Here is a 22948-nt window from a genome sequence, read left to right on the forward strand (position 1 = left end):
AAATAACAGGCCGCTCATTTCCGTACGAAGAGATGGAGACCTATAGCGATGTAGATGGGTTCCATAGGACTTACGTTAGGCGAATTGGGTCGTCGAAACATCAACCTGAGTCTACTACAATGCTCCTCAAATCACTGTAGCACGGTCCCGGCTTCGAAACACGGACAATTATACACCTGAAAAATGACATCGCCATCAGGGAAGACATGTGACATGGAGGATTAAAGGTGATCCGCAGCTGCCAGCGTATCTTCGCTTCCACCACAGGTCCCATGCATACGCAGAAGAATGTTCCAATACCATAGTATATTGTATTGTATTGCGTGGAACTGGGAACGTAGAAACGACGCAGACGCTTCAGTCCACGCGCCCCACCGCCGCCCCACACTGAACCCAGGGTTATTGTGCGGTTCGGCCCCCCAGTGTTTTTGCGTGGTAGAATAATTATGGTGTACGCGTACTTGGAGAAAGTGTTTGCGCAGCAATCGCCGACATAGTGTAATTGAGGGGGGATAAGGAGAACCAGCCCGCAGTCGCCGAGGCAGATGGAAAACCGCCTTAAAAACCATCCACAGACTGGCCGGCACACCAGACCTAGATACTAGTCCATCGGGCGTATTCGTGCCGGGGACTGGCACGCCTTCCCGCTCAGAAAGCAGTGCTTTAGACCGAACTGCTAACCGGGCGGGCTCTACCTTACCAGAATACTTTTCTCACCAGCCCGAGTCCGTGGCACGCCGTACTTTTCCTGCCGCCGTTTACATCGATGACGGTGTTTGTGGAGACGACCATCGACCTTTTTTTTTGGTCATCAGTCTACTGACTGGTTTGATGCGGCCCGCCACGAATTCCTTTCCTGTGCTAACCTCTTCATCTCAGAGTAGCACTTGCAACCTACGTCCTCAATTATTTGCTTGACGTATTCCAATCTCTGTCTTCCTCTACCGTTTTTGCCCTCTACAGCTCCCTCTAGTATCATGGAAGTCATTCCCTCATGTCTTAGCAGATGTCCTATCATCCTGTCCCTTCTCCTTATCAGTGTTTTCCACATATTCCTTTCCTCTCCGATTCTGCGCAGAACCTCCTCATTCCTTACCGTATCAGTCCACCTAATTTTCAACATTCGTCTATAGCACCACATCTCAAATGCTTCGATTCTCTCCTGTTCCGGTTTTCCCACAGTCCATGTTTCACTACCATACAATGCTGTACTCCAGACGTACATCCTCAGAAATTTCTTCCTCAAATTAAGGTCGGTATTTGATATTAGTAGACTTCTCTTGGCCAGAAATGCCTTTTTTGCCATAACGAGTCTGCTTTTGATGCCCTTCTTGCTCCGTCCGTCACTGGTTATTTTACTGCCTAGGTAGCAGAATTCCTTAACTTCATTGACTTCGTGACCATCAATCCTGATGTTAAGTTTCTCGCTGTTCTCATTTCTACTACTTCTCATTACCTTCGTCTTTCTCCGATTTACTCTCAAACCATACTGTGTACTCATTAGACTGTTCATTCCGTTCAGCAGATCATTTAATTCTTCTTCACTTTCACTCAGGATAGCAATGTCATCAGCGAATCGTATCATTGATATCCTTGCACCTTGTATTTTAATTCCACTCCTGAACCTTTCTTTTATTTCCATCATTGCTTCCTCGATGTACAGATTGAAGAGTAGGGGCGAAAGGCTACAGCCTTGTCTTACACCCTTCTTAATACGAGCACTTCGTTCTTGATCGTCCACTCTTATTATTCCCTCTTGGTTGTTGTACATATTGTATATGACCCGTCTCTCCCTATAGCTTACCCCTACTTTTTTCAGAATCTCGAACAGCTTGCACCATTTTATATTGTCGAACGCTTTTTCCAGGTCGACAAACCCTATGAAAGTGTCTTGATTTTTCTTTAGCCTTGCTTCCATTATTATCCGTAACGTCAGAATTGCCTCTCTCGTCCCTTTACTTTTCCTAAAGCCAAACTGATCGACACCTAGCGCATTCTCAATTTTCTTTTCCATTCTTCTGTATATTATTCTTGTAAGCAGCTTCGATGCATGAGCTGTTAAGCTGATTGTGCGATAATTTTCGCACTTGTCAGCTCTTGCCGTCTTCGGAATTGTGTGGATGATGCTTTTCCGAAAGTCAGATGGTATATTGCCAGACTCATATATTCTACACACCAACGTGAATAGTCGATTTGTTGCCACTTCCCCCAATGATTTTAGAAATTCTGATGGAATGTTATCTATCCCTTCTGCCTTATTTGACCGTAAGTCCTCCAAAGCTCTTTTAAATTCCGATTCTAATACTGGATCCCCTATCTCTTCTAAATCAACTCCTGTTTCTTCTATCACATCAGACAAATCTTCACCCTCAAAGAGGCTTTCAATGTATTCTTTCCACCTATCTGCTCTCTCCTCTGCATTTAACAGTGGAATTCCCGTTGCACTCTTAATGTTACCACTGTTGCTTTTAATGTCACCAAAGGTTGTTTTGACTTTCCTGTATGCTGAGCCCTGTCCTAGTGTAGCAAATATGTGATTCGCTCGAAGAGCCGACACGATTCCATCGATCAACGATCGAATCCCGATAGTCCCGTGCTCACTGCAATCGTATTAACTATTTCGTTGGATTAACGTGTGAACACGTAGCGACGGTCTGCTTCGGAGTTCCGTGTTCAACTGTGTACGACGAACAGTGTGCACCGAACCGCTGTGCATGCACCATCACTGTGCTCTTTCGGCAGATATGCCACAGATCAGCGTCTGTCCTACTTTACAGAGCAGACAAGCCTCCGAACCCCACGTTCTGCGAAGAGTCGTGGACGTCCAACCATTTTGCGCCTAGTGGTAGTTTCACTGTCCTCCTACCTCTTTCCGTAGATGCTGACGACAGTAGCACGTGAACAATTGACCAGTTTCGCCATTTTCTAGGTGCTCATTTACAGGCTCTGCGTAATAATAATTTGCCCTTTGTCAAAGTCGCTTATCTCGAGGTTTCCCCATTTTCAGTCCACACCTTCGCTAGGGTACTCCTTCTTTCGTGTCTGCTCCGCTTACATACATTTGTCACCGCGTCACGTGTCCGCAACACCGCCAGGCGGCATCCTTCGTCGTGGTGGGCAGTGATCATAATGTTTTGGCTTATCAATGCATCACATTTTTCCTTAACGGACTATGCTCCCAGTTGTCAACACTGTTAGTCAGCGACGTTTTGTGTAGAGTAGAAGTGTAGCCGCCACTCCCGACTGTTAGATCACAGTGTGGTTCCTGTCAGTGGTAACGAGCACCCACCGAGACGCTACTTCCGCCGCACTTTGGTAACAAGCTTCAATCCGCTCGATGACACTGTGTGGCGCCTGATGTCCTCGAAGGGCCTGTCTGATCAGTAGGAGAGAACTGCAAACACGGGAGCCCCTCGGACGCGCATTTTGAGCCGAGTGTTTACAAACACTGGGCCATCGAGGCGGACGTCGGAAGGGCCTAGGCACGCGTCCGCCGCTAATGGTCCGTTGTTACTGTGACGCCCTGTGCGCCTCGCAGGACCGTGGAGGGCTCTTTGACGGCTCTAATTGCGCCACGAATCGGCGCCCATCTCCACCAGATTCCTGCTCGTCCCATAACGAGTACCCTGCGTTCTCCCCTCAGTTCGTTAACCCCCCGTCTTCCTTGCAAGTTTTGCCGAGGCCACGTGGAAGCAAGCACTGCTCCGCTACTCAAGACCCTGTCTCCGTCAATGGCATTGTGTTAAATTAGCGGCCATTGAATACCTCCCTCCTAAGCAACGCCGTCACGGATGGTTCTCACTTTTTGCGCGGTTCTACCTGTTGACACGTTTTTCTGTTTAAAAATACATTACATTTGTGCGAAATGAAAAGCGACAGGCTCATTATATTAGTTTCGTAAGCATTGACATAAAACTGAACTAAACTCCGCCCAACAGGCCATGAAGGCCCAACGGTACCGACCGACCGCCGTGTCACCCTCAGCCCACAAAAATCGAAATGAGCGTACGGAATTGTGGGCCGAGAGTCCCCCATTCGGGGAAGTTCGGGCGCCGAGGGAAAGTACTTATTGCATTCGACGCCACATTGAGCGACTTGCGCGTCGGAGATGGGGATGAAATGATGACGAAGATAACACAACACCCAGTCCCTCAGCGGAGGAAATCTCTTGCCCCAGCCGGAAATCGAACTCGGGCCCCTTGGCGTGGCATTCCGCGCGCTGACCACTCATCTAACGGGGGCGGACCTCAGCCCACAGCCGACATTGTATGCGGGTATGGAGAGGCATGTGGTCAGCACACCGCCTTCCCGGCCGTTTAAGCATTCATATAATGTGTACTAATTCTTCTTCACCGGAAAAAAATGCCAGAAAAAATTATATATGAGTTCTGTCATAAAGCGGTGAAAATGCTATCTTTGTCTAATAGAGAAAATATGCACTGACGGAAAAAAATCCAAAACCAAGAGGGAGTTGTGCGACACAAGTGAAAGTTGGTAGGCGTGTTTCTACATATGAAGGGCGACGTTAGAATGAGTTCGTGTTCAAGGACTACAAGAAACTTGATGTACATTCCGCGATATTGCAGAAAGACTGGGCAGGAATGTATCCACTGTACGTGACTGTTGACAGCGATGGTAACGAGAGTATATGGTCGCAAGAAGACAGGGCTCCAGATGGCGACGTGGCACTACCGAGAGGAAACACCATCGTGTTCGGCGTATGTCTCTGGTGCTTCGTACCGCATTTGCAGCAGAAACTTGAGCACCGATTGGCGCCACAGTGACACAACTAACTCTTACAAATCGGTTACTTCAAGAGAAAGCAACGAGCAAGACGCCCTGTAGCGTGCATGTCACTGCCCCCATACCACCACCACTTGCGACTTCATTGTTGAGTGAAGCGAAGGTGTTTTGTGTTTTGTGGTGAAAGCCGGTTCTGCCTCAGTGCCATTGATGCCTAGAAATACTAGATCTATACCTGAAGTGATGGTCTGGGATGCGATTTCGTGTGAAGCATTACCACTATGACTATTCCAGGCACCCTGTCTGCAAATTTATACGTCAGTCTGGAGATTCGACGTGCTGTGCTGCCACTAATGAACTGCGTTCCAGGGTGTGTTTTCCAACAGGAGAACACTCACCCACATACTGATGTTGTAATCCAAAATGCTCTACACAGTGTCGACATGTCGTCTTGGTCTACTCGGTCACCAGATCCGTTTACAATCGAGCACAAAACGGACAACATTGGACGACAACTCCGTCATCCACAACCAGCATTAACCGTCCCTGTATTGACAGACCAAGTGCTACAGGCATGGAACTCCGTCCCACAAAGTGACATCTGGCACCAATATGACACAATGCTTGCACTTTTGCGTGCTTAAGTTTCAACATACTGCCGTTTACACCAGTTGTTAATGTCCAGCATTTCACATTTACAACGGATATTCACGCGCTAACTAGAAACGTTAATCACTTACATGTGTTACTTAGACAAACGTATTCTTGAAATTTCATTGTTTTACATTAATTTTTTCTTGGTTTTGGGAATTTTTCGGTCAGGTTATATCAAAATGATATTTGTGAATTATTAATTATCTCGCTATAAAAATAGAGACGTTATCACAAATTTTTCTATTTTACCGTCACTGTAAGCCATCACTCTCTCGCAGCCATTCTGGTTGATTACGAAAACGAAAACACTCTCAATGAAATATCGTGACAGTATTTTCTTTGAAATCAATACACTAACACTAGTGTTTGAATTGCAGTATTGATTGTAATCTGTGTTATCTTAGCCTTGCACATTTCCTCTCTGCGCTTCGTTCAGAACTGCATGTGTAATTTCGTATACTGTACAGCCAAGTTTCCGTAATTGTTATCGACTTTTATTCTACTCCATGCACTGAGAAACAATATTAATAAAAGAATACACAGGAAAAGTCTCAGTACAGATAATATTCTATTCGAATCCCACGGCGCGTATACTATTGCTAAGAGTTTAAATTATATAATTACGGTGAATCAACCTCTGCAAAGACCGACAATTAGCCCTCAGTCCACCAAATGTATAAATGAAGCAGCATATTAGTACACGGTTTGTGAGTCCCAACCGTTGTGCTCATGTTGTAGAAAAACTAGTGAATAGGTATATGCGGTGAAGCCATCACATAAGCTTACTTGTAGGTAAAGCGAATTGTAGGCTTCGATTCTGTGATAACATTCTCAGAAATTTCAGTTAATCTGTGAAAGGCCTTGCCTATAAAATACTTGCACAACCTACACTAGAATACTGTCCTTATTTATTTAATTCATATTAGATCGGAGCAACAGAGACACGAACTGTATACAAAGAAAAGAAACGAAGATTGGAGATTAAAGTGGAGGTGATTAGAAACGGAAGGCAAGCTCAGATTAGGGAAGGAAATTAACTGTGTTCTTTTGAAGTCAATCAGCCCGGCACTAGCTTTAAGCGACGTAGGAAAACCACGGGAAACATTAGTGTGGATGGCGGAACGCGAATTTGAACCGCTGTCCTCTCGAATGCGAGTCCAGTATCTGAGTATTGCCACCTCGCTCTGTGTGTGTAAAGAAAGGCAACGCAAATGGCGAAGGACAAGTTTGACTCGCAACAGAGTCTAACAAAAAACCTGTGAGACCTAAACTTTCAGAGCATAATGAGGTAATGGTAGATGGCAAATAGACTATGTAGTTAGAAAAATTTAGAACACGATTTTCAGAGCGGAATGTACTGGTATTTCTCAACCCCCTAAATATCGCACACGCAGGGGCATCAGGCTGAATTCGACTGATAAATGACCTCACCAAAGCGTACGAGTAGTAATTCCTCCTATACTCCAACCGACAGTGCAGTTTCAATATTTGGTTGCGTTCATTAAACGTAATTTGGAGAATACAACTCTATATGTAGACGTAGAGTGTTTCGTTTCACGTTAGTTCTTTCGAATATTTCAAGCTTTTAAGATAGCCTATCCACATTTGCTGTGTCGCAAGATAACTATGTTCGTACTGAAAAGACAAAGAGTAAGTAATAAAGTTCCTGTAGAGAGCGGTTATTTTTGAGAAAAATGCTCTCATCTATATAATATAGTGTAATGTAGTACAATAGCTGTATAGAAATTAATTCCCTGCAAAAGAAAGTATTGGCAAACATTAACTTTTCGCCCCATACTCCCCCTCCTCTCCCCCTTACCTTCTCGCCGACCGCACTCTGGTTTTTTTGTTTAAACATCACAGTGATTGAAAAGTTTTATCAAAATACAAAAAAACACTGATTGGCCCGTCACTTCGTTGGTACCGTTCTCAGGAATTATTTTTATGTGATATAATACAAAACGCAGTTCAAAATCGCGTTTCTTGCAACAATGTTGCTACGCTTTTCATTGTTTCACCACTGTCCAAAATATTGCCTTACTTTCATAAAAAGATTGGCTGCATCTGTTGTTGTTGTACCATTTCCGGAGAAAAGCGGTATTTTTTTTATTTTTGGGGACCAAGTGGAAGAGTTTCTCATAATACCACGTGAAAGACCGAGCGAGGTGGCGCAGTGGTTAGCACACTGGACTCGCATTCGGGAGGACGACGGTTCAATCCCGTCTCCGGCCATCCTGATTTATGTTTTCCGTGATTTCCCTAAATCGCTTCAGGCAAATGCCGGGATCGTTCCTTTGAAAGGGCACGGCCGATTTCCTTCCCCATCCTTCCCTCACCCGAGCTTGCGCTCCGTCTCTAATGACCTCGTTGTCGACGGGACGTTAAACAGTAACCACCACCACCACCACCACGTGAAAGAGAAGCATAAAAGCAGCAATGTCAGCGATTGATTCTTTGGTTGTACTTTTCAAATTCCACATTATACTATGTTCAAGTAAAACATCAGAGAAGTTTCATTTAAGCAGTGAAAATCAGACGTAACTCATTTTTTCACCTCTGGAGCGACCTGCAGGAACGAACTTTCGTGGAACAATAAGGTTACAATAAAACAAACCTTTCACCTGGTGGTGAACTCCTGAATCGATGGCAGTCAATTAAAATGCAAAATTCTACCGTAATCTCGAAATAAAGTTACGTAATTAAAGTTTTTTTTGTTTGCGCGTAAGAATTACGTGTTCGCAGTCCTGGTACACATTGAAATCGTCGCGCCAATATTCCGTAACACGTTGCTAGAAAAAAAAAATACCACTGCCCGTTGGAAAGGTGCACTGTCGCGCGATAGTTCATTTTTCCATTTGAAGGAGAGCAAAGCTCGAACAACCCATGCTGAATTAGCAGAATTCTATAATAATAATAATAAATCATTATATGATGATGTTTAGCGCTGATGCTTCAGTGTGGTCAAATAAAAATGACGAAGAGCTTCTCTCTGTAAAAAAACTTGGAATCGCAAGGGAAGTGGAGGCGCTGGTCCTCAGAAACCGGCGTTATCACAATCACGGTGGTGATAGAGAAAGTGACAGTCGCTCATTGGTCAGTTGTGAAAATATTGGACGACACTGAACAAGATGAAGGTCGCTGCCTGCTGGGTAGTTCAGGCATTATGGTGAAGAGATGGTGAAAGTTGTTACCTGAAAAAAAAGGAGCGTATAGGAAATTAAATAGTGTTTCTTTTTCATGACACTTTATGCAAGATAGCGAACATGGACAAAAAAAACCCGAAAAGCTGCAAATAACGGTTTTTCTTAAATAAGTAGAAAACTATACCTACGATCTAAAAGCGTTAAATTAGAAAGTGACGGGGCTTAAAACGTCCTGTCTGTTGCGTTTGTGTAAGATCCGATCGCTTTGTCTCGTTTCGAGATATTTCGAAAAAACAATTAGAAACCGAGTTCTTTACAACTCGTTACCATTCACGTTCCCATATTGCTATTTGTGGTAAGTATAAGTCAATAAAGTATTAGTCTGAAAAATGAAAAAAACATTATTTTAAAGGGAGATAGATAGATTTTTTTTCAAAAAATGGCTCTCTCGGTAACTGGCTAGATGTTCTAAGTAGATGGTCCTACATAACGCTTTCATGGTTATTTTCTTCACAAAGAGTTGTGTTGTCATACTATTAAATAATTTTTTATTTTTATAAGCTGCAATGGTCACAAAAGACTATCTCAGTTTTCATTTTATGGAAATAACTCTTAAAGAAAGAAGTTGATCACATTTGATTACTTAAAAAACTGTTTCTACGACCTTATGGAGCCGAAATAACCTCTTTTTTCTAAAACCTCTTTTTTGTGAAAAAAATAATCTAGTGGACACAATTAATACTTTGCTGTGATCTGCGTGATGAAGTACTTACATTTTCAAGGAAAAAAATACTAAGATATGTTTCACAAATTTTTAATAATAGTATTTGAATAATAAAACGAAACGTGCAAGGGCAGAGTGCGCGGTGGAATGAAGTGGAAAAGGGGGTGGGTGGGAGATATGAGCGGGGGGGGCTGAAACTGCACGCCTTCGCTCTGGAAGGTGAATCTAAAGGGCGGTGCTTGCATAACCTCTGATATCTCATTTACTGGAACACGTACAAAAATCCTTTTGTCCTTACTCTGTGGTAGTTTACAGAGATAAACACGAATGTTAGTCATTTTCACCTTATAAACAAAACAGACTCGGAAATAATCAATTTTATTTAATTTAAATGTAATTTTATCTCCTTTGTTTTAACTTTATCGTTATTTTAGTAATTACAACAGTATTCTTCTTGTCATACCTTAAACGTTTTGCTTCGTTAATGATAGCTACGTTATACTTGTTCCAGGTTTCCTTAACACTCTCTTCATTACTTCATTATTTTTAGTACAAAATTAAGTAAATGCAATATATCAGTTTAAAGAATTTTATTATTTACACAAATATTTAATAATACTACTGTCTATAAAGTATGTATAAATTCATTATAATGAAAACTTTCTTATACACACACGACAAAAGCAAGATTTTCGAAGTCATTATTGATCCTTACAAATACTAAATGGTAAAAAATTTGTAATAGCGCGGTAGCACAACTCTTTTGCGAAGAACATAAGGCTGAAACCGTTATTATAGGTCCATCCACTCACATGCTCTAGCGAATCATCGAGAGCGCTCCTATTTTTTCAGAGATCGCTCTACGTCTAAAATATTTAGTATATTTTAACTGTTCAAAAAAGTGCTTTTTTGATTTACCGCGATCTATACTTATAGTAAATAGCAAGTATGAGAACGGGAAACCTAAGGAGTTGCAGAGAACCCGGTTTTTAACTTTTTTTCGATAACCTCGAAATTTGACGAAGCAATCGATAGATTTTTTAAGCCCTACGCCTTCGTTGTTTAACATTTTTCTATCGGAGCTATAGTATTTTTAGTTATTTAAGACAAACCGTGTTTTGCAACTTTGCATATCTTTTTGGTCACCTTCGCCATCTTGGATCGAGTTTAATGAAAAACACTCCATTAAAAATTTAATACCTATACGCTAATATTTTCAGGTAATAATTTTTACAAATTTAACAATAGGCCGTCACAGAATATTTGGATTAGGGCTCGCTTGTCTGGATATCGTTCCTGATACAGTCGTAGTGCGAGTTGCATAACACGAATCGGTAGGGGCGGCTGATTCACTCCGTGTATAATTTCAAGTATGTAGAATGCCTGTTTAGATGTAAGAGAGGGCCTGATGGTCTTAGGTAGAATAAATAAATAAAGAAAATAATTAAATCGTTGACGACCCCACGTAAGTGCATCTGAAATCAGGACCACGGTTGCGCCAGGCACGTTTCCACAGTTGTGCTGTTTCCATTTCCGCGAGTGGTTTTCCATTTAATAAACGCAAGGTTCTACACTCGATGATCCCTATGCACTGGCAGAGCAAGCGAAGAAGCGGTGTTCGACACGCCTCGGTGCAGCGCGCCTGGGAATGCCCCACAGCGGGCGGGTGTTATTAAACACGCAGCCACTACCACCGCCTCAACCTCCACCTCCACTGCCACTCCCATTGTTTTCGAGCGACAAGCACTCGCCTCAGAAACGCAATACGGCGGGCCGCCGTCGGCTGCCTATATCTGTCACCACATCACACCACGGCACGGCAACTCGCACTGCCACGGAGGCAAAACCCACTCTGTAAGAAATTGCGACGTCGCGTACTCTTGAATCAGTCCACGCAAGGCCGCGTTAGGGATGGGAAAAACCTACCGTTTAAAACCGATACCGGTATTTTACTTATGAGTAACCGGTATTTTACGGCATTTGTTTGTTTCGATGTAACAGATTTTTTTTACATTTTACCTGCAACCTGTTAAAACCCAACTTATCAATTAGCCATAGTAGTAATTTTTGTTGTTGTTATTTGCTTTTAAAAAACGAATAATTTTTATTCGTAATATTTCCATTCTTTTGATATATTGCGTTATTGCAGAAAATGGGAAAGGCGATGAGTGCCATTTTAATAACAAAGCCGACAAAACGAGCAACAAACACAATTAGTACAGCACTGCGGTGACAATAATGTACATGTTGCCACGTGGCGTGGCCTATTGGATGACTCGCTTGTAGATGCAGTGTGCAAGACGTGCCCTGTCTGATGTATATCGTAGTTTCTCACTGTCGTATTCGGACATCAGTGGTATTACAGAATGGCACCATTCCCAGTCTGGAAGTACTTTACGAAGTGCAGCATCACTGAAATACTGTGCCTCATTTTGCTTTAAAAGATTAAGAGCGGTTGTAGCCACGACAAACTTGCAACATCACATAAAGCTTAACAGTTCACAATAAAAATAGAAAGCGACTGATCTATTGCCACATGCCTACATAATATACCTTTATCTGATTGTAGCCCGGAAACTGGATAAATTAACATGAAAAACAAAGCTCTTCAACCTCTGTTTGCACCCTTTAGTGCTAACTATTCTTAATAAGCAAATAGTGGCATGATGGTCGATTAAAACATGATTTTTCACCAGCATCCCAAAAAATTAGAATCTATAGGACAATAACGGTAATTTTTTGTAGTATTCAACCACTTTTCGAGAACAGCGAACGGTGAAAGGACTAACTTTCTTTTATTTGCCTATTTATTTTAATATTTTTATTCTATGTTTACTGGAACTGAAGGAGTCAAAATTTTTCAATGCTTGTTCGATTTCTTCGTTTATTACAAAAAATAACAGGAATGAAAAACCGAATATATTTTATCAGGAACCGGTTATTTGAGCGGTTTTAACACTCAAGTTAAACTGGCGTTGAAATCAATCGATGCAACCGAAAACTGGTTGTTTGAGCGATAACCACCATCCCTAGGCCACATCGAGCTTATTCTCTGTCATACCCTGTTATGGTTCAGAAGCGAGATTAAAATTCGGCGTGAAGGGACACCAATGAAAATATTCTACATCTACATTCTATCAACAATTGGAACGCACTTGGCAGAGGGTATTCCCCTTTGTGTCACTTACTACGGCGTCCTGCCACAGCATTCACGAATGGAGCGCGTTGTAATTAGTGTAATCCTGTGTTTACAGTCCCTGCGGGAGTGATACATGGTCGTTACAGTAGATTGCTGGATTCATCACTTAAAGCTCGTTCTTGAAGCATTGCTAGTAGGCCATTCTCGGCATAGTTTGCGCCTATATTCGAGCATCTGCAATTCAGTTTCTTCAGCATCTCCGTGACACTTCACCATGGGCGAATCAGACCTATGACCATACGTTGGACATCTCCTGCTAGTTGTATTTGATACAGGTCTCGCACATTTCAGAAATATTCCAGGATGGGTCTCACGAGTGTTTTGTAGACAATCTCTTTTTCGCACTATTGGAACGTCCTAGTATTGGGCCAGTGAACCGTAGTAGCGTTTAATACTCCGTCGATGACGAGATCATTAGAGACGGAGTACAAAGCCCGACAGGGGGAGGATGCTGGTATTATCCTGTTCAAAGGAACCAGCCTGGCATTTTCCTTAAGCGACTTCGCACAACATATCGGTGTCTGGATGGCCGCTCGAGGACTTGAACCTCCGTCCTCCCGAATAAGAGCCGAGTGTCTTACCCATACGCCGCTCGTTAGAAATGGCTCAAATGGCTCTTAGCACTATGCGAATTAACTTCTGAGGTCATCAGTCGCCTAGAACTTAGAACGTCTTAAACCTAACTAACCTAAGGACCACACATCCATGCCCGAGGCAGGATTCGAACCTGCGACCGTAGCGATCGCTCAGTTCCAGACTGAAGCGCCTAGAACCGCACGGCCACTCCGGCCGGCGCTCGTTAGAACAATCCTCGCATTCGCCTGGAGCAATTTAGGAAAACCACGGAAGGCCTAAGCAAGGACCTGCTCGCATAACGTAAGACGCAGCGCGCCACATTGCGAGGGGCGGATATCAAGCGGACCCAGATCGAAAACGCGGGGTAGATGAATGGCTGTGGGTTGGCACACGGCCAGTCTAAGTGTGGTTTCTGGGCGGTTGCCCCACTCTTTTCAACAAATACCGGGCTGGTCCCCAAATCTAGCCTCAGAGAATTCGATGCACAAACACAATAAATAAGACAACACAGAAACGAGAGCGTATGCGATTCCAGATGGCGCACGCGGCTTCCCTCCCTTAGGTTACCTTGACGACTGTGGCGTCAGAAGACGGTTATCTACATCTATCTACATGGATACTCTGCAAATCACATTCAAGTGCCTGGCAGAGGGTTCATCGAGCCACCTTCACAATTCTCTATTATTCCAATCTCGTATAGCGCGCGGAAAGAATGAACACCTATATCTTTCTGTACGAGCTCTGATTTTGTCGTGGTGATCGTTCCTCCCTATATAGGTCGGTGTCAACAAAATGTATTTTCGCATTCGGAGGAGAAAGTTGGTGATTGGAATTTCGTGAGAAGATTCCGTCGCAACGAAAAACGCCTTTCTTTTAATGATTTCCAGCCCAAATTCTGTATCATTTCTGTGACACTCTCTCCCATATTTCGCGGTAATACAAAACGTGTTGCCTTTCTTTGAACTTTTTCGATGTACTCCGTCAGTCCTATCTGGTAAGGATCCCACACCGCGCAGCAGTATTCTAAAAGAGGGAGGGACAAGCGTAGTGGAGGCAGTCTCCTTAGTAGGTCTGTTACATTTTCTAAGTGTCCTGCCAATAAAACGCAGTCTTTGGTTAGCCTTCCCTTCAACATTTTCTGTGTGTTCCTTCCAATTTAAGTTGTTCGTAATTGTAATGCGTAGGTATTTAGTTGAATTTACGGCTTTTAGATTAGACAGATTTATCGTGTAACCGAAGTTTAACGAGTTCCTTCTAGCACTCATGTGGATGACCTCACACTTTTCGTTATTTAGGGCCAACTGCCACTTTTCGTGCCATTCAGATATCTTTTCAAATCGTTTTGCAGTTTGTTTTGATCTTCTGATGACTTCATTAGTCGATAAACGACAGCGTGATCTGCAAACAACCGAAGACGGCTGCTCAGATTGTCTCCAAAATCATTTATATAGATAAGGAACAGCAAAGGGCCTATAATACTACCTTGGGGAACGTCAGAAATCACTTGTTTTCTTTGAACCTTTCAGCAACTGTATCATCTGAATTGGGAGGTCGGTAAAAGGATCCAATTATTATTTTATTCTGGTTGCCAACAATGATCTCTGCCCATACTAGCTCACAGGAAGTATCTACTTCAATTTCGCGACAAAATAAACTACTTCTGACAGCAACAAACACGCCACCACCAACCTTGTTTAGCCTATCCTTTCGTAAAACAGTTAGGTTCTTCAATTTGCTTATATAATAAACTACGCTTATATAACAAAACAGGATTTGCCAAATGTTGAACAAAAGCAGCTCCCTTACTAGACAGGGCAAACGCTAGGGAAAAGAAAAAGAAGAAGATTCCACTTAGGGATTTGAATTTTGCACCTTCCAAGATTGCAATTCAATGCTTTAGCATAGAAATAACCCTTGTAATTTTTGAGGAAAACAAGCGCATAAAGCCATACACTACTTTTTTTTTGACATAACAGCGTTACTATCGACGTCGTTACCAAACTTGGGATGTGGCTTTGCCAAACACACCCCCTGCCCCCTCCCTCTGAAAAAAAAGGGCACGCGTGGGCGGAACTACATTTCTGTAACGACGCGTTTATGTCGGCACTGTGATTTGCACGACACGACGAATATTCTGAAAAAAGCAGATTGCGAAGCATGACTGAAAGGGAAAAGAATGTCATTCTGTCCGTTTTACATCTTTTCCTGCAAAAAATAGTTTTCACATCCAAGATGTTTCAGTAAGTGTTACATGGAAGAGTATGCGAGCCTGTTCACGGATATTAATCGCGCTAAAATATGTCGTCGAGCTTTACAGTTGTACAATAGAGCATCTGTCGATTGTTGTAATGGGAATATGCGTGCGAGGATGAAATGGTGTAGGCCCAGCCCAGTCTGACACGGACTTTTCCGGAATATTCCGCTCAGTCACAGCCGGCCGAAGTGGCCGAGCGGTTAAAGGCGCTACAGTCTGGAACCGCACGACCGCTACGGTCGCAGGTTCGAATCCTGCCTCGGGCATGGATGTGTGTGATGTCCTTAGGTTAGTTAGGTTTAAGTAGTTCTAAGTTCTAGGGGACTTATGACCACAGCAGTTGAGTCCCATAGTGCTCAGAGCCATTTGAACCATTTTTTTCGCTCAGTCACATCAACATTCTCCATCGCTTCTGGCAATACTTCAAAAATAAACAGAAAAAAATCATTGTAGAATACTAGCAGAGTGAAATATACAACGCGCTGCTTTATTTTAGGGTAAACAATACTTAACTATGAGGATATATTGCATTTCGGATATGTCCTGCACACATTCTCAAAACAGTTATATAATACGCTTCGATAACAGTCGGTTATGGGACGGGGTAACAGCAGTCGTTGAAGGAGAACATCGTTACGTTACCTGCAGATCTAACAGCTTTGGACTTCTTAGGCATAGATGGATAGGTGAACTTTGCTATTGTTCTTTCATAGTTATGTCCAAAGCCGTAATGGTGAAGTCAGCTCTCGTCTCAGTAATGGCAGAACTGAAGCCACACATCCGACACAAATTGCCTACGTTCTCTACCTCAACTCGGTCCTGCATCGGTTCGGACGTCAGCCACCCCGAAATCTGTCGTGCTGAGACGTGTCCCATGTGCCAGTGGCTGTGTTTAGCGCGTAAATGTGTTCTACGGCGGTCTTCCATTACAGCAGGGGTTCCAGACTTTTCCTGTGACGGAACCCCAAACTGATACTTTGGCGGATCTCTTTCTTTACTTTTGTCACAGTTTCATACAGAAACGTGAGGAAAGGCATAAGATAATGATGAAACTGTGTAGCGTCTGTCTTCTCGAGTCGTTTATCGATTTTCGCACTCGCAAGTCGCCGAAGTGGCGTCAGCTAAAAAGGACTTGCAATTTCGGCGGCCGAACACCCCGCATGGGGTCTCCAGGCCATCAATGCCGTACGATCATTTCATTTCATGCACCGGGTCGTCAGTAATGACGGAATTTTCTCTTAGTGCTCATTTACGCGACCATCTTTAAATGTTAAACTTCATTTTCTAACCTTTCGAGCGCTTATAGCGTTTCCTCCATACACTTCACTAATCTGCCGACATATTTCGGCTGCTATCGCGCCTCTTGCGTTTAAGAAATGAATTACAGGACGTATTTCACAATTCGGGGGCATTTTCACTGGCTGAGCTTTAAAACACGTAACAGTAGACGTTCAGTCAAACGAAGCTGCTCTTTAGGCATTTGTGGATAGCCAACAATTGTTATTTCGCAAACATGCGCAGCATGGCGGCCGCAACGTTCAGCCGACCGTATTTCAAAACGGGAGTTACTTTAAAAACACGCCTTGTATTTCCAACCACGTGCGACGCATTATTCTCGCGATGTCTGCTCTGCTCCAAAAAAATTTCTCATTTTCACTTTCCCTTTAAGACTGCAGTTAACTACTAACAGACCGACACCACAGTAAGAGCGCGTTAGAGGTGTCCTTTCACAGAGTAACGTGTGTTAGAATATCGAGAGGAGTCTTCGCAACCAGTTGCCTCGTCGTCGTTCCGGCGTAATAGTTAAGTTATTGCTTGGCTTTGTCTGCAAAGCTTTTTTAATTGTCCGGCAGTATTTTTTACTATTTTATGTTGCAGCGTCTCTGACGAAGGTATGTAATAACAATTACTTCATAACACTGTGTTTTGGCGACCATTGGGTGCAGCCGGACGTCTTATAGCAGATAAAGATAAAGTAGATTGAAGCAGCGCACCAAAAAATGATGCTGAAGGACACAGTCATAATTATATTGCTTCCTACCCGCCTCGTAGAAACAAACTAGCGCTGAAATGCACGTTAACGTGGTCTTGAAGATGGAGAAGCTGGAGCGACGCTGTGTTACATCAAAACGGCTCTGAGCACTATGGGACTTAACATCTGTGGTCATTAGTCCACTAGATATTGGAACTACTTAAACCTAACAAACCTTAGGACATCACACACATCCATGCCCGAGACAGTATTCGAACCTGCGACCGTAGCGGTCACGCGGTTCCAGACTGAAGCGCCTAGATCCGCACGGATACACAGGGCGGCGTGTTACATCATGGGCGAGGTCAGCTACCTGGGCATAATTAAATTTCTGTTAATTACTTGTAAAAATCAACCAATAGAATCGAAATCTGAACAAACCAATTGTTTTACAATACCTCGGTTACTTGTATTTTTCTATTTTCTACGTGGCTGCGAGAAAGAGAACAGGTATCTGTAAATTATTATTCTCGTGTTGTTCGTTCTAGGACCAGACGATCTGTTTCCTATTCACGCAGACTACCTCTCTTTAAATCGCTTTTCGCCGCGCCGCGCCACAACTTGTGCTCTGTACTGCAGAACGTTAACCTGGCTTTGTTTTTAGGCGAGTCGTCTCTACGAACACTTTCTGCATTCAGTGCAGTCTGTACCACAACGAAGTATTGTATCTCCATGTCACGACTCAGTGAAACCGACTAACATTTTTTTGTGCGACACTATTGGTACAATAATGGCGGAGTTAGCATGCACGCTAGGCAAAGCGAAGAGTTGGTGACAGCATGCTAAAGGACAGGGCTTTCCATTGGAACAAGAGCGAGTTTAATGAACTAGTACATCGTCTAGCCACAGATCTCGGCGATGTGTAGAGCGATTCAGAAAAAAATAATCTGTCTGTAGAAAACCTACGTCTGCATCTACATAGATACTCCGCAATCCACAGTACGGTGCGTGGCTGAGGTGACCCTGTACCACTACTAATGATTTCCTTCCTTGTTCCACTCGCTCAAACAGAGCGAGATATAAACGACTGTCTGTGTCAGTCTGTATGAGCCCTAATTTCTCAAATCTTATCTTCGTGGTCCTTACGCTCAATGTATGTTGGTGGCGGTAGAATCGTTCGGCAGTCACCTTCTAATGCCCGTTCTCTAAATTTTCTCAGTAGTGTTTCTCGAAAAGAACGTCGCCTTCCCTCCAGGGATTTCCATTTGAGTTCCCGAAGCATCTGCCTTACACTTACGTGTTGTTCGAACCTACCGGTAACAAATCTAGCAGCCAGCCTCCGAATTGCTTCCATGTCTCCCTTCAGTCCAACATGGTACAGATCCCAAACACTCGATCAGTATGAGAACAAGTGGCACCAGCGTCCTATATGCGGTCTCCTTTACAGGTGAACCACTCTTCCTAAAATTATCCCAATAAACAGAAATGGAACATCCGCCATCCGTACCACAGTTTTTTGCTCGTTCCACTTCATATCGCTTCGCATCGTTATGCCCAGATATTTAAACGTCTTGACTGTGTCAAGCAGGACATTAGTAAGACTGTAACCGAACATTACAGGTTTCATCTTCTTACACTTTCACATTAACTTATGTTTTTCCACATTTATGGCTAGCTGCCATCCATCAGGCCGGCAGTTGTGGCAGAGCGGTTCTAGGCGCTTCAGTCTAGAACCGCGCGACCGCTACGGTCGCAGGTACGAATCCTGCCTCGGTCATGGATGTGTGTGATGTCCTTAGGTTAGTTAGGTTTAAGTAGTTCTAAGTTCTAGGGGACTTATGACCTCAGATGTTAAGTCCCATAGTGCTCAGAGCCATTTGCCATCCATGACACCAACTGGAAATTTTTCTAAGTCGTCTTGTATGTCCCTACAGTCACTCAACTTCGACACCTTCCCGTACGCCACGGCATCATTCGCAAACAATCGCAGATTGCTGCTCACCCTGTCTTCCAAATCATTTATGTATGCAGAGAACAACAGCGGTACTATCACGCTCCCCTGGGGCACTCCTGACAATAGCCTTGCTCCTGTAGAACATTCGCCGTCGAGGACTGGCTTCCATTAGTTAAGAAGTCGTCGAGGCACACACATATCTTTGAACTTATTCAACATGCTCGTACCTTCGTTAAAAACCTGCAATTGGGCACCGTGTCAAATGCTTGCCGGAAATCTAGACATGTGGAATGTTCGCGCATTAGTGTTTATGTGCCGCACTTTTGAAGTACAATAAATAGCAATTAGTGAAGCTGTGCAGAGAGTGAAAGGCACACCTTATTACAATGTGAAACGTTCCTTTCGACCGTGCTTCAGAGCGTTTGTAGCGTCGCGAGAAATCACACTTTCAATCGCAACCAGAATCCACAGTACTCTTGAGAAGTGCAGAGCGCGAAGCAAAGTATGCGATGCATTGCTCTCCGGACAATTGGAAACGTTTACTGGCCTTCCAGATGGGCATCTTCTCTAGAGGAAAATGCCTCTGGTCTCTATACACGCAGAATTTCAACGTGCAATGTAGTCGTTTTGCCCACAAGAATCTGCTGTCCCTTGTACTTCAATTTTAAAGTACGTTTCCAGTGTCGCGCCGTTACACGAATTAGGTCAGCATGACAGAATGTCAATCCTAAGGGCCCGGGTTCGACTCCCGGCTGAGTCGGAGATTTTCTCCGCTCAGGGACTGGGTGTTGTGTTGTTCTAATCATCATCATTTCATCCCCATCGACGCGCAAGTCGCCGAAGTGGCGTCAAATCGAATGACTTGCACCCGGCGAACGGTCTACCCGACGGGAGGCCGTAGTCACACACTCTCACACCTGTTTACCGTTCCACACCCCTCTCCAGGACGACAACGCAACAGCAGGGCCTCTATGCGAAGAGGACATAAGCGCCGCCCCCTATTGGTCGCGGCCCAGAAGACGAGAAGCTTCAAGACTAGCGACCTGAATAGAAGCGTCAACTGTATTACTTCTAATAGGATTGTTCATAATGAAGAAAATTGATTATTTTGCATGTCGCCCTTTGCTTGCGACACATCTATGTAATTTTCAGAGCTAAGTATTGTTATTTCCTTTTCTGTAATCTCTCTTGTGGTCTTCAGTCCAGAGACTGGTTTCATGCGGCTTCCCATGCTACTCTATCCTGTGCAAGCTCCTTCATCTCCCAGTACGTACTACAACCTACATCCTTCTGAATCTGTTTAGTGTATTCATGTCCTGGTCTCCCTCAACGATTTTTACCCTCCACGCTGCCCTCCAATACTAAATTGGTGATCCCTTGATGCCTCAGAATATGCCCTACCAACCGATCCCTTCTTCTAGTCAAGTTGTGCCATAAATTCCTCTTCTCTCCAATTCTGTTCAATACCTCCTCATTAGTTATGTGATCTACCCATCTAATCTTCAGAATTCTTCTGTAGCACCACATTTCGAAAGCTTCTATTCTCTTCGTGTCTAAACTATTTATCGTCCACGTTTCACTTCCATACATGGCTGCACTCCATACAAATACTTTCAGAAACGACTTCCTGACACTTAACTCTATACTCGATGTTAACAAATTTCTCTTCTTCTAAAACTCTTTCCTTGCCATTGGCAGTCTACATTTTATATCCTCTCTACTTCGACCATCATCAGTTATTTTGCTCCCCAAATAGCAAAACTCATTTACTGCTTTAAGCGCTTCATTTCCTAAACGAATTCCCGCAGCGTCACCCGATTTAATTCGATTACATTCCATTATCCTCGTTTTGCTTTTGTTGATGTTCATCTTATACCCTCCTTTCAAGACACTGTCCATTCCGTTCAGCTGCTCTTCCAGGTCCTTCGCTGACTCTGACAGCATTACAATGTCATCGGCGAACCTCAAAGTTTTTATTTCTTCTCCATGGATTTTAATTCCTACTCCGAATTTTTCTTTTGTTTTCTTTACTGCTTGCTCAATATACAGATTGAATAACATCGGGGAGAGGCTGCAACCCTGTCTCACTCCCTTCCCAACGACTGCTTGGCTTTCATGCTCCTCGTCTCTTACAACTGCGATCTGGTTTTTGTACAAATTGTAAATAGCCCTTCGCTCCCTGTATTTTACCCCTGCCACTTTCAGAATTTGAAAGAGAGTATTCCAGTCAACATTGTCAAAAGCTTTCTTTAAGTCTGCAAATGCTAGAAACGTCGGTTTGCCTTTCCTTTGTAATAAAACTCATTAATACGATTTGCTTAAATTGTTGTCTAGCGATCCGAGAAAGCAAGTTTCCTAGACACCCTATTAGGCAAGCTTTAACAGGCTGGACAAAAATATGTCTGCTTTAATTTAAATGCCGATGTTAGCCAAATCTGCACGTCGCGCTGCTGTATTTCTCCACGTACGGCACCTGTGCAATATCCACAATAGTGATTAAAATTCTACTGGGTATTATGCCGCGTCATTGCTAAAAACTAACAACAATAATAAACTAAAACCGACGTTTCGGCCGAATTGCAACGGCCTTCCTCAGGGCACGTGGCCAGAGCAAGGCCGTTGCAATTCGGCCGAAACGTCGGTTTTAGTTTATTATTGTTTCCAGAATGAGATGTTTCCAGAATGAGATCTTCACTCTGCAGCGGAGTGTACGCTGATATGAAACTTTCTGGCAGATTAAAACTGTTGCCTCGACCGGGTTCGAACTCGGGACCTTTGCCTTTCGCGGGCAAGTGCTCTACCATCTGAGCTACCGAAGCACGACTCACGCCCGGTCCTCACAGCTTTATTTCTGCCAGTATCTCGTCTCCTACCTTCCAAACTTTAGAGAAACTATCCTGCGAACCTTGCAGAACTAGCACTCCTGAAAGAAAGGATATTGCGGAGACATGGCTTAGCCACAGCCTGGGGGATGTTTCCAGAATGAGATTTTCACTCTGCTGCGGAGTGTGCGCTGATATGAAACTTCCTGGCAGATTAAAACTGTGTGCCCGACCGAGACTCGAACTCGGGACCTTTGCCTTTCGCGGGCAGGAGCTCTACCATCTGAGCTACCGAAGCACGACTCACGCCCGGTCCTCGCAGCTTTACTTCTAGCAGTATCTCGTCTCCTACCTTCCAAACTTTACAGAAGTTCTCCTGCGAACCTTGCAGAACTAGCAAGGGCACACAGTTTTAATCTGCCAGGAAGTTTCAGTTTATTATTGTTGTTAGTTTTTAGCAATGACGCGGCATAATACCCAGAAGAATTTTAATCACTATGACCGGCCGCGGAAGCCTACGTTCTAATATCCTCAATAGTTTGCATGTGTCACTCGTGGTGAGAACGGTGTTCTGTGTAGTTGAGACTGCATTATGTCGGAGCTAAATGACTTCGAACGTGGACAAAATGTTGTTGCTCGTACGATTGGTGCTTCCGTAACCAAGTGTGACTTGACATCCATCTACGTCAATTTAAATATTTCAAAGTATTTTTACCACAATGAAAATCGTAATCACAGACTGGTGTTGGTAGCGACTCGTCAGAAGCTGTGGACCGACTGAATTTTTAAAAAAATATTCTCTGCGTATTGCTATTTCGTAATCGCTCTGTGCTGTATGATTGATTTAAAAAACTCGGACTTCTTCTCTGAATGACTTCAGGTTTCGCGCTCAGTAGTTAAAAATTAG

The sequence above is a fragment of the Schistocerca nitens genome, chromosome 4 (genome assembly GCF_023898315.1).
Source record: "Schistocerca nitens isolate TAMUIC-IGC-003100 chromosome 4, iqSchNite1.1, whole genome shotgun sequence".
NCBI classification, from domain to species: Eukaryota; Metazoa; Arthropoda; class Insecta; order Orthoptera; family Acrididae; genus Schistocerca; species Schistocerca nitens.